We start from the raw sequence: 12174 nt of genomic DNA, 5'->3' as shown, positions 1-12174 counted from the left end.
TACAGACTAACACGGCTGCTACTCTGAAACCTAGTGCTTTTATGGAGGCATGGTTTCTTTTTTGTACATCTGCAGGAGCTGTTGCCAAGAGATGCTGGTGAGTGTTTCAGAGGCTGCTCTTGACCTGAAGAAGGTGAGGGCAGAGGCTGATGCTGTTTTTCTCGGCGGATTCCCTCCTATGCAGATCCTCTCTTCTGGACCAAGACCTCAGGCATACACTGGCAGGACCACATTGTAGTGAAGACATGGGGCAACCATTAATAAACCCAGAATTTTTGCACAAGGAAAGCCACATTCCTGGAGCTGGGTAAGGAGCTCGCCCCCCCCCTTGAGTAGCAAAGCATCCAGATAAGAGAGCCAATAATGCTCCAGAAGCATGCTTCTATCACCTTGTGGAAGCTGGCAACCCTAGATGGCTACAGATCTGCTGGTAATCAGTTCAGGTAGGTAAAACTAGAGCTAGCAAAGTGGTCATGGAGGTTTTGCAAGGCAGTTAATGCTCTGCAGGCCTCCACGGTTAGAAGGCTTGGAAAAATCCCTGAAATAATGGCAGCACTTGTGTTATACCAATAAAATAAAACCCAGCAGGATCTTATTAAAGGGGAAAGGGCAAATTGCCACATTTATTGTGAATACAGGAAGAATCATAGTAAGCAGTTAGTTATAGCTATAACATTTCATTCAATTTCATATTTATTCACACATTCATTCATACACACACACGCACACACACACACACACACACACACAGGTTCTGCAAGGTTGCTATCATAGTTACAAGAGTTGCTCATGCCAAGACACTGGCCAGGTGGCCTGGACATGAGGAGGGAGCAGGGCCTTGTAAGATGCTCATCTGATGCTCCTGGAAGTTGGTTTGCAGAATCAGACCCCAAAGTTCTCACTTTCTAGAGTCCATTTTTATAGGAATTTCTTCCTATGCTAGTCTATGGGAATTGCTTCATCATGCTGTTGCTGAATCAATCAGCAGATGGCACATTCCTGACGGCTCCGTGCTGCCAGATGTTATCCTGTTCTTTGGTTCTCCCATTCTTGAGGCTGTTGGGTAGATTCCAGTCTGCCCTCCGGGGGTCCTCTGGTTATTTCCACTTGACGCCTTCTTCAACTGATGGACACTGGATTCTTAGGCTGGCACCTCCCTGATCATTCAGCTATTATCCACACCAAGCCTCCATCCACATACATCCTTTATCTCTATTTTAATCACAATTGTTAACAAAGCGAGATGAATACAACAAAAGGGCGGGGAGTCTCTGGGTGCTGTTTCTGTTGTTACAGAGTATTGCTTTGAGTCTCTCTCTGTGTGAGTAGTTGTTACAAAGAATTTCTTTGAGAACAGACTCTGTCTAAGAATGTACTAACACAATTAGCAGCTTGCAAGTTTCACACAGAGAGGGAGAGAAACAGTACCGAAAACCAAGAGACCTCTTAATTAGTAATACCCTGGAATTTAAACTATGGGGAATCAAACTCATTTGTGATTTTAATATAGAACTTCTTTAAGATGATCCAACATTTGAATGGCTCAGGTTCCTGAGCTGTGCAAGTGCAATCAAAGGCATGTATGTTACCCATCCTATGCCTGTCATTTCAAGCAAATACATATATTTACAGGAAAGGAATGGGGATACTGCTCCAGATGCACTGACAGGCAGGGTGCATGATGCTACAGTGTTCAAGAGGTCTGGCCTTTTTCAGCATGGGCAATGGGCAAACAATACATGTTCCCCCCTCATCACAGTCATTAATCCGCTGTCTGTGACCCAGTGTACTTTCTCAAAAAGAAAAGGAGTACTTGTGGCACTTTAGAGATTAACAAATTTATTTGAGCATAAGCTTTCTGCTGCCTTTGTTGATGATGGCTGATCCTGATATGCACCAGCCAGTTTAACTACATGCTGAGCCAGGATGTGGTGGAATGTGCCTTTGGCTGACTAAAAGCAGCATCGTGCTACTCACTGATGATTGCATCACAGCTTCTGTTTAAAGGTTGACTTCTGGAAGTCCTCTCAAACTGATATATGTAGTCAGAGGATTCCTTTGAAATCTGGTGTGCCTCAGGCAGGTGCAGAGTAGGGTTGCCTACAAACTTTTTGAAAAAAGGTGTGGGTTTTGTGGTTTCTTCCCATCCCCTGCTGAGCTAGAGATCAAACGACTGATGTGATGGGGGTCAAAATGGCCTCTAGCTGTCAAATTTTACCCAAGGTAGTGCCTGGCACCCCTTTAATCTTTGGAGGATCTAATCTGAGACTGGTATTCAAGAAAAAGTACAGAGTTTACAATGCAATGAGCCAATAAGGAAAGACATCCGGAGAGTTTCCATTCCCACTATTTCAGAGTAGCAGCCGTGTTAGTCTGTATTCGCAAAAAGAAAAGGAGTACTTGTGGCACCTTAGAGACTAACCAATTTATTTGAGCATAAGCTTTCGTGAGCTACAGCTCACTTCATCGGATGCAATATTGCAATTTGAGCATAAGCTTTCGTGATCCAATGAAGTGAGCTGTCACTCACGAAAGCTTATGCTCAAATAAATTTGTTAGTCTCTAAGGTGCCACAAGTACTCCTTTTCTTTTTAGTTAAGTTTTTAATGTTCATAAACCTGGTACGTGCTGAGGTGGTGTAAAGCAAAACACAGGTTTTTAGGTTTGCAAATCTGTGAACCTCTGCCTCTTTAAGATTTTATTATTATTATTATTTTTTTTTTGCTGAACATAATGTGGGAGAGTAACCTCTCCATCCTCTGCTCATGAGGTTATGTATGTGTCTTGTAGCACTCTTCTGAACACCAGTTGGAAGGAATTTTTTTTCCAGTAAGTGTGGACGGATTCTTTTCTCTTAGAAGGCATGTAATTTTTTCAGGTTCACACTGATTAACACAGAAAACAATTGGGGCTGTTAAACTTTCTTCAAATTCCATAGAAAATTAAGTTCGGCTATATTTTCCAGTACAGTGATGAAATGAGTTTTTGTATATACAAACATCATAATGCTTAACTACCCACTTTTCCCCAAAATATGTAGTATTTCAGTCTGTTTATATGGAATAGGGGAGTTGTGTGAGGAGCTATTTAAGCATATGTATAACTTATTAAAAGACAAATTTTAAGTAGAACTGTATCCTAAACTGAATTATGGTATTGTACGCTAACATTGCATTTCAATGGGGGATTCAACTTCCTTTATAGCAACAGAACAGACTCCTGAAACTCTTACCACAAAAGTGGTCCACAGACGTGCAAATAGTCCCATTGTCTTCAGTGGGATTGATCAAATGATTAAGGGTTTACAGGATTAGGTTTGAAATTTGTAAATTGTTCTGGATGAAATGACAATGCCTGAGCTGTCAGATCAGAAGGAGTTTCCATCAAATAAAGATGGGCAGATGTGTGATAAGTTTTAGATCTGTTGTTAAGATGAGGAACATATTTTCAGCAAAGTTCTTGGCAGATTCCTGAAGCAGCTGGTTTAAGGCTGTCAGTGTCTGGCGTTATTATCTTCACTTATAGTTCTCTCTCACACAAAGCTGGAAAACGAGGCATTAGTTTTTCTGCTCCAGTTCCAGTTAACAAAATGCATGTTAGACTAGTTTGGCTGCAAAGAAGAATTCTATGCACACTGGGGACAAGACCTGATTCCTGTCAGGCTGCAGAATTGGGCTGCCATCAGAATCCAAACATCCTCTGATCAGTGCAAGCAGAGGCATTCCTCTAATGATTTGGACTTGATGCGATGCAGTATGTATGTCATGGATAATTCAGAAACAGACTCAAAACCACTGTTTAAACACCTTCCATCCCCCTGCCTCCCCTCTTGAGGACTCCTGACCAACTTAACAGCAGAATACATATGCTAACAAACTTAAACAAACCGTTTTTTTCTTCTTTTTGTCAGGACCAAGTGAGGCAGTATTAGGTTCATACCAGGAATGGAAGGCAACTTGGAGGATCAGTCAGTGCGATCAAAAGGCTTCAGAATCTGAGGTCAAACAGACAGAGCAATGGCAATGACTTAACCATGGGTGACCTTAGCTGTGCATTGCCTGGTTTTCAGAAGTTTGAGTTTTGCTCCACTAAATGCTCTGCAAGGGGTCAATAAACCACCAAGCAACTTTAACTCTGCATTAATGTATTTTTTTGCCATTGAATTTCCTAATGTTTTGAACAGGAACAAGATACGTTGTTGATAGGCAGTAGTCATTTAGGCAATTGTGTATATCATGTCTTGCCATTTGCATAGATAGATGCAAGATAGCCAGCACACTCCCACCGCCTCCCACACACCCACATACAGCAGCTGGGCCCCACCAACCCTGCTTCGATACACATCCCCAGCCATGCCCAGACCTGTTCCCAGCATTCCCCGCTTCAACACCCCCCCCACACTACTGTACCCAGGCCATCCCACAACAAGCAGGGAACAAATGTCTTTGAAGTCATCACTTCTGGTATAGAAACATTTCTCCTGATGTTACTTCCCCCATGCTCCCCATAACCTAACTCACATGCAGTGCCGAGAGTGAGGGCAAGTATGTTACAGTGGGATCATATTCCTGGTCATATTTCAGAATAAGTGAACGGTGGAGTTTGTGGCAGGGCCAGCAACTGAGATCTCAGACAGGATTTCTGTTTCCAAATACTGACAATTTTATGTCAGTAAAGATCCTCTGACCGCTGTTCAATATATGCAGTCGTGTAAGTAGGGTGGTACTTTCTAATACGCAGTACCGGCAAGAGATTTTTAGCGGGTACAGGGTACTGGAAAGATGGAAAGATACTGGAAAGAATAATATAACTCCTTATAATTTCATACTCACAGTATGCAGCTGCAACTAAGTAGTCACTTTTTCGCAGAAGTGTGGGCGGGGGTGAGATTCCGTGGCCTGCGTTGTGCAGGAGGTCGGACTAGATGATTAGAATGGTCCCTTCTGACCTTAGTATCTATCTATGAACAACTTTCATCTCAAAAGGTTACTGTTCTCGTTGAGGATTCTCTCAGCCAGCATATTTCTGCCTGCTGTGAGGTGCTCTTTTTGGGAAAGAGAGTTGAAGATGAGGGTGTGGTTCAGGTGCTGGGAAGTAGAGAATAGCAATGGTGATTATATTAATCCCATTTTGGATTGGTGCAGCTTTACATGTCATACAGCTTCAGGTTCTAGAATAGAAGGACCACTTATTTCAGGCCTTGGGGAGGAGACCCTTTTTTTCCTTGTGGCAGATGAATAGATAAGTGACTGGAGAAGGATTGCAAGTTACAAGGATGGGAAGCTTGCCCAACCAAGCACTCTCAGAGACGACTTGGAATATTTACAGAATGAAAAATGGACCCAGATAAAATCAGCAATAAATCAGCTTCTTCCTAGTGGAAGGTATTTGGAAAGTATGCCTTTAAGGATTGAGTTATGGTAAATTACATTTTGCCTGGGCTTTTTCCTTTTGCATTAAGTGCTTTTCCAGTAAAAAATTGCTTCTGCATTCAGCCACTCTAAGATGCCAGTTTGTAAGTCTGTTTCTTGTCCCACATTTTAAGTAGCATTGTTGGGAGCTGGGGATGGAGAGGTCTAGACAAACAAAATGGCACATTGTCTACCTGCAACTGAAGCAGCTGCTGGGAGAATAGGGTAAAACCTGCCCAACTATTCTGCAATATACCTCATAATAATAACCATATTACCTGGCTGAGATGCAGAGTCCTCCCTGGATTCTCCTATTTAGGTCCCCTCCACCTGGTTGTGCTCTTCCTGGTCTGGATCAAGGAAGAGCTCTTTTTGAGGCTGGTGTCCCCCCAAGCTCTGGATGGCTGTTTGGTGAGATGGAGGGCACCCTCTTTGCAGACATCCACGTTCTGAATGCAAACCTGTCCCAGCTCCACAGGTGTGTCAATGCTGAAGCGGGTCTCTGTGCTCAGGGCGCTGCTCAGAACATGATCCATTTAATCATGAGATGGACAGGATGTCAGGGCAGTACTGTATTTCTTATAGTTATCCACAGCTTTCCAGTACCTCACCTTGAGCCCCTTTATCTTCTCCCTGCACTGCTGTCCAATCCACTTTATCCCATGATTAGCCTGCAGCTGCTGAGATAGTCTATCATACATTTTGGGGGACTTCTCAGAGGAGTTAAAGTCATGCTTTTTGTTTGCTTCTGCCCCCAGCAGCATCAAGATTCTGGTTTCAGCCTCTGGCCGGGTGACTGCCTGCTGATATATGGGTTAAGTACTTGGCATTATGCTGCTGGATAAAACATCGGAGATGGGTGAAGGTGGAACAGCTGCAAGCAGGGTGGGACTGAGGAGTCTCAGCAGAGGCATATGAAAGAAGACCACTTCTGGTTTGGGGTCAGAGCACAAGTAGATGGCAAGTCAGTACACAAGGAATGGTTGCCTAGGAGGCTTGAAGAAAGGGATTGGAGGACCATCATTAAATAGATCATATAATTTCAACTGATATAATGTAGCATACCGATCTGCTCCTGTAAACGATGTATGTAAAGATAATGGATGTCACACTTCTATATGAAGGGAACGATCATGTAGGTGCAACATTTTCATTCCATGTGTTTCAGTTTAATGTCTTGATTTGTATTAATGTATGCACTACAATTTCTGACAATTATTTTAAAGATACTGCCGACAAGAGAACTGCACAGCTAACAAGAGTCGCAGTGCCACCCTCAGATATATTGGTATAGCTCCTGTGAAACTCAGGGGGAGCTCTGCACAGATATTAAGGGCGGAAGAACTGGGAAAATGTTTGTGTGACGAGAAGAGAATGAACCATTCAGATATGATTGTTGGTGATCTTGCTGTGGGAGGGTTTATGCTTTTTTAAAAGAAATGTCTTTCAACAAATGTTCATGGTCAGCTTGATGTTGTTGATTGCTCATTTTTGCTTTTTGTGTTAGCAAATCTCTATGTAAGCAGCATACTTTTGCTGGCTATGCATCTCTACATCTGAGATGGTGGCTGTGCTGCAGTTAGCCCACCCAAATAATGGAATACCTTCACAATGTCCTTCAGTGACATAAGCATTATTATTCATAATTTATATTACAGTAGCAATTAGAAGCCACATCTGAGATTGGAGCTCTGTTGTGTTAGGTGCTGCACATGCACAGAGTAAAAGACAATCCCTGGCCCAGAGAGTTTACCTTGTAAATAGACTGTATAATCCACATTTGTGGGGCAATGGGCTAAAAATGTTTTGGAGCTCGACTGGGTGACGTATATGAGGTGTGCAGGCTTTGAAAATGCCTTTGGGATGTGTGGAAACACATGTAAAGAAGCCACACTACTGCTTTACAGTTATCTACCACGTCTGCCAATTAGCACAGATTCCCCTCCATGGATCTCATGCAAGGCATTGGCTTCCAGGGCCTGATTCTCCCAGGTGCTGAATGCCTTCAGTGCCATTCATTCATCAGCCTCTTTCCCAGCTCATCGATCCTTTTAACAGGCATTTTATTAATCTAGTGCTTCAGCTGCTTGTTGGTTTGCTGCAGGAGTTTCAGCCAATTGTTATGGCTTCGACAAAGTCTGAACGAGCAGGGCCTGATTGAGAAGGTGGCCCTTCAGTACTGGAGCATCCTTCCCTCCCCCTTTAGGGGTTTTAAGGGTGAATGGTCTAAGGAATATAGGGTCTGAAACAAGGAGTGGGTCTGGTCATTATAGGTGAGTAATTACTAGTTGTGTTTTCATGGGCAGTCTGTTATATATGATTTTTTCTTTACACTGTATGTTTTCAATCACAGTGAAATCACAGGGCAACATATGACTATATTTACTAACAAAAATCAGTAAATCAATATAGGGTTGCCAACCTTCCAGGATTGTCCTGGAGTCTACAGGAAGGAAAGATTACGTCATGTGATGAAATTTCCAGGATTACATCCAAGCAAAATTGGCAACCCTAATTATTAATACTTATTCTTGACTGTAGTCCAGACGCTCCTCACCATTGAACAGCTCAGAAGAGAATAAAAAAGAGTGAAAGGGGATCAGAAAGGCCCAGAAACTAGCAGAAGAAGGGAATGAAACTCTGTGGCATGTTTGCCTTGAACTCGTGGAAGTCTGCTGTGAAAATCCTGCGCAACTGGGGTACTGCAGGTTTGGGTTGTGCTTGCCTGACGTGCGGCTGGCAGTGGGGAGTTGCTGCGGTGTATAGGATGATGCCCTAGCAACTTGGTGAAAATACTACTACAAAACAATCATAAGTTAATGGTAACATTTCTTTCTAGCAATGGGTGCAGAGCAGACTCATCTGGGGAGCCAATGGCCTCAGGAAAAGGGTGTGGGCCCTGGGGAAGCAGAGCAGAGTGGCTGGCATGCTGTGCAGCTGCCATTAATTCTACAAGCTTGGAGCTTGGTTTCTTCTCTGATTTTCAGGCTACACAGGGCTCAAAGGCCATGTCACATGCTCTGCTCTGCTCTACAAACCACCCTGGCTGAGGACTGCAGTAAGTGCGTATGGTGAACCTTGTGAAGTTCTACAACAGCACCTTCCTCTCCCATGGGATATTTTCCACAGAAAAGAATGGCTTAGCCCTCGCTATTAACGTGTCCACGACATGCCCCATTGTTTTCTTTCAATATGCAACTACATGAATCCATACCCAGAGAATCTTTCACCATCTCCCTTCCATTGAAATTAATGGGAATCATGTTGTTAAATTTCTTGGATAGTACTAAAAAATTAGGGGTATGTGCATGCGTGTGATTGTTTGGAGTACCAGTAAAACTTAAGAGCTCTAACACTTCAGAGTAGCAGCTTTCTATCTGGCATTTCCATGCTGACCATGGAATTTTGAAGGTTTTTTCCCAGAATTTTGGTTGCTTTTGTTCCGATGGGAACAGCTAACCAGTTTAGCAGGGTCAAATAGAGAGAAATGCACTAGAGGCCCCTTTTTCGTTATCGGACTCAGTATTTTTTTACCTGCTGCTTGTTTCACCTATGTATATTCAGACATCTGGGTCTAATGCTACCCTTTCACTGAGTGGAGCTATATTTGTGTTTTCTTTGGCCTGTGTAAAAGAAGCTAATAAAAAAAGAACAGCTGATGCATCTGGCCTTGTGTCCCTTATTCCTTTGATTGTAGTTCATAAATAATTCTCTTTCCTCAACAAGTAATAGCACAGCCTCCTGATCCCTTTCTACTGGAAAGCATTCCACTTCTTCACACATAGTTTTTTCTTTTTCTTTGCTGGGAAATTTTTATTTTTAGGATTCTGAAGTATGCTGTTTTCTTTCAGCTTTTGACTGAGAGCAACAAGTTTAAATGCAGGGGAATGTTACTGTAAATTATTTAGAGCAATCCAGGCTACGTGACACTGCAGACGGAAGCACAGGGGCAATTTCATATGCTGGAATTAAAATTTAAATCCATGTGGAATCATTTACTGTATAATGGTAACTAAGGAGCTTTTGAAACTGCCAAACTAAAAATGCTATAAATTGGCTTTTAATGGGGCTTTTAAAATTGCTTAAAAAACAATGCTCTAGCAGAATCCATTTTAGCGCAATATCGTACTTGATATACAGAAGAGCTGCTATCTATTTAAACTGCATAAAGATTTACACACTGCACTGACCGTATTGTAATCCGGGCGTGTAGAACCAGGCATGAGATACAGGAAACGTCACAAACAAATTCACCCTCCTGCAAACACTTTGACAGATTTTCAGACACTGGTTTCCATTTCTACAAGCAACAATAATTGGGGGTGAAATTCTGCCCACACAATTTAGGCATTGAAGTAACTTGAATACTTGTGATGCCAGATAAGGGTTTATCTACACAGGGAACAAACTACTCAGCAATAGCTGTTCTGGAAGAACTCCCTGTGTGGACTCTCTATTCCAGAATTAAAGTGATTTTATTCTAGAATTACTCCATGTTAGAAAGTGCACTAATTGGATGAACAAAGCGAGGTCCTACCCTCAATTCAATAACTTTTGAATGCCACAAGTGATGAATTCCAAAATTACCATGAATGTTCTCGGCATCAACAGGCAGACTCCTACAGATTTTGATGAAAATCAGAAACCTGGAAGGGAGAAATGGGGGACACATGGGGAGCATATGGTTACTAGACACAGCAACTTATGGTTGCTGGCATATGGTTACTAGACACAGCAACTTCAACTTTCTTTTTATAGATCAAAGAACCAGTTGATGGCGGAAATTAACACACTTTAGCATAACAAGAAAAGGAGTACTTGTGGCACCTTAGAGACTAACAAATTTATTTGAGCATAAGCTTTCGTGAGCTACAGCTCACTTCATCGGAAATGAGCTGTAGCTCATGAAAGCTTATGCTCAAATAAATTTGTTAGTCTCTAAGGTGCCACAAGTCCTCCTTTTCTTTTTGCGAATACAGACTAACATGGCTGCTACTCTGAAACCTGTCATTATTTCAGCATAACAGTACCTCTCATCACAACTTTGCCCATCCTCCCAATAAAGTTTAACAAGTTGACTCCCTGAATGGCTTATTCCCAACAGGAAAAAAAAAGTGTGTGTGTGTGATGTGGTGAGGGGGTGGCAGGGGAGGAAAGGACGAATAGGTGGGCAAAATCCCTGGCATAGATGGGGACAAAAGGGGACCTAGGTATGCAGGGAAGGGAGAATGTGAGGGACACAAAAATCCCTGGCAGGGGGAAAAACGGAAGACCCTGATATGGGGGTGAAAAGGGAAAAATGGGGGGGGACACAGAGAACCCCTGGCATGGGGGGAGCAGGTCATGGGGAATACACAGAACCCCTAGCATAGTGGGGAGGATGGGGAGACAATGATATGGGGAAGGGGACACACAGAGCCCCTGGCATGGGGAGAGGGTAGAATGGGATACAGGGACATGTGGGGGACACAGAGCCTCTGGTGTCTGTCAGAGGGGAAAATGGGGGGACACACAGAGCCTTTGTAGAGAGTCCCTGAAATAGAGGGGAATGGAGGGATGCAAGGAGCCTCTGTGTGCAATGAACTTGACCTACACCAACTATGAATCATAGAATCATAGAAATGTAGAACTGAAAGGGACCTCAATAGGTCATCTAGTCCAATCCCCTGCACTGAGGCATGACTAAGTATTACCTGGACCATCTCTGATAGATGGTTTTGTCTAACCTGTTCTTAAAAACCTCCAGTGATGGAGAGTCCACAACCTCCCTAGGGCAATTTGTTCCTGACAGGAAATTTTTCCTAACATCTAACCTAAATCTCCCGTGCTGCAATTTAAGCCCATTACTTCTTGACCCATCCTCAGTGGTTAAGGAGATCAATTTATCACCCTCCTTTTTGTAATAATGAAACAATCCGTTATGTACTTGAAGACTTATGTACCCCCTCAGTGGCCTCTTCTCCAGAGTAAACAAACCCAGTTTTTTCACTCTTTCCTCGTAGGTCCTGTTTTCTAGACCTTGAATAATTTTTGTTGCTCTCCTCTGGACTTTCTCTAATTTGTCCACATCGTTCCCGAAGTGTGGTGTCCAGAACTGGACACAATACTCCAGTTGAGATCTTATCAGTGCTGAGTAGAGTGGAAGAATGACTTCTTGTGTCTTGCTTAAAACACTGTTGCTAATACATCCCAAAATGATGTTCGCTTTTTTGCAACAGTGTTACATTGTTGATTCATAATTAGTTTGTGATCCACTACGTCCCCTGTAACGATGCTGCCTTTGGTGGGACATAACTGAGAGTATTAATTCAGGACAAATTGCTTAGAGCAGGGCAATCACAGCACCAGGCTGGTTGTTCTCCACCTTCAAGGCACACCAAACCAGCCAAACTGAGAAGACTTCGGTCTCACCCCACTGGCTAATCATAAGTCATACAAGCAATTCCCTAAGATACTCCAGTTTCCCAGTATCACTACCAGTGCCACTCCTTATAGGGATGAATGGTTATGAAAACCAATGCCCCAGTAAAAGAAAATAGGTTCTCCCAATCCCAAAGGATCAAGCCCCAGACCCAGGTCAATATACAAGTCAGATCTTACCCACAAATCACGCTGTTGCCAATCCTTTAGACTCTAAAATCTAAAGGTTTATTCATAAAAGGAAAAAATATAGATGAGAGCAAAAATTGGTTAAATGGAATCAGTTACACACAGTAATGGCAAAGTTCTTGGTTCAAGCTTGTAGCAGAGATGGAATAAACTG

Source organism: Dermochelys coriacea, chromosome 9, assembly GCF_009764565.3.
Source record: "Dermochelys coriacea isolate rDerCor1 chromosome 9, rDerCor1.pri.v4, whole genome shotgun sequence".
Lineage (NCBI taxonomy): Eukaryota > Metazoa > Chordata > Testudines > Dermochelyidae > Dermochelys > Dermochelys coriacea.
Note: the sequence above shows the minus strand (reverse complement) of the source record.